This window comes from Olea europaea, chromosome 9 (assembly GCF_002742605.1).
Source record: "Olea europaea var. sylvestris chromosome 9, O_europaea_v1, whole genome shotgun sequence".
Taxonomy (NCBI): Eukaryota; Viridiplantae; Streptophyta; class Magnoliopsida; order Lamiales; family Oleaceae; genus Olea; species Olea europaea.
This window is the reverse complement of record NC_036245.1, coordinates 14,395,777-14,397,248: the sequence shown is the minus strand read 5'-3', so window position 1 is coordinate 14,397,248 and position 1,472 is coordinate 14,395,777.

Below are 1,472 nucleotides of genomic sequence, written 5' to 3'. Positions count from 1 at the left end.
GGGTGCCAAACCACCATCCATGGCACCCTATCGGATGGCACCGCCGGAGCTTGAAGAACTTCGAAGGCAATTGACGGAGTTGCTTGACACGGGGAGGATACGACCTTCGAAGGCACCTTATGGCGCTCCGGTCTTGTTCCAAAAGAAGCATGATGGATCATTACGCGTGTGTGTAGATTACCGGGCGCTCAACAAGGTAACAATTAAAAACAAGTATCCTATTCCTTTGATTGCTGATTTATTTGATAGACTTGGTAGTGCAAAGTATTACACAAAGGTGGATCTACAAAAGGGATATTACCAAGTACGGATTGCAGAAGGGGATGAGCCTAAGACAGCATGTATCACTCGATATGGCTCATTCGAATGGTTGGTAATGCCTTTTGGCTTAACCAACGCCCCGGCCACATTTTGCACATTGATGAATAGGATTTTCCAACCTTACTTGGACAAGTTCGTGGTAGTATACTTGGATGACATTGTCATCTATAGCGACAACTTGGAAGATCACGCAAAACATCTCCGAATGGTGTTCCAAGCATTGTGGGAGAATGAGCTATACATCAAAAAGGAAAAATGTTCCTTTGCCAAGGAGGAAGTGCACTTCCTTGGACATATCATTGGCCACGGGCGCTTGAAGATGGATGAGGCAAAAGTAAAAGCAATCAAGGAGTGGGAAGCACCAACCAAGGTAACTGAACTTCGTTCTTTCCTTGGTCTAGTTAATTATTATCGGCGGTTCATCCAAGGCTACTCAGCGAGGGCAGCCCCATTAACGGACCTATTGAAGAAGAATAAGACATGGGATTGGTCCGAGAAATGTCAAACGGCCTTTGATGATTTGAAGGCGGCCGTGATGGAGGAACCGGTCTTGGCATTGCCGGATTTCACCAAGACCTTTGAAGTACAAACGGATGCCTCAGACTTTGCTATCGGGGGTGTTCTAATGCAAGAAAGGCATCCTATTGCTTTTGAAAGTCGCAAGCTCAACGACACTGAGCGTCGGTATACGGTGCAAGAAAAGGAGATGACGGCTATTGTTCACTGCCTACGAGTGTGGCGTCATTACCTGTTAGGATCAAAATTCATCATCAAGACGGATAATGTCGCTACTAGCTATTTCCAATCACAAAAGAAGCTGACTCCCAAGTAAGCGCGTTGGCAAGATTTCTTAGCGGAGTTTGACTATGTGATGGAATACAAGCCGGGGAAGGCGAATGTTGTAGCCGATGCGTTAAGCAGGAAGGCGGAGCTTGCAGCCATAAGCCAAGCCAAAGGGACATTACTTGATTTGATTCGGGAAGGCATGGATCATGATCCCTTGGCTAAGGAGTTGGTAAAAGCTGCCCAAGAAGGAAAGACGCGACGGTTTTGGGTCGAGAACGGCACACTCTACACTACGGGGCAGCGTATCTATGTTCCTAAGTGGAACAATTTGCGGCGAGATATCATCAAGGAGTGCCATGACACAA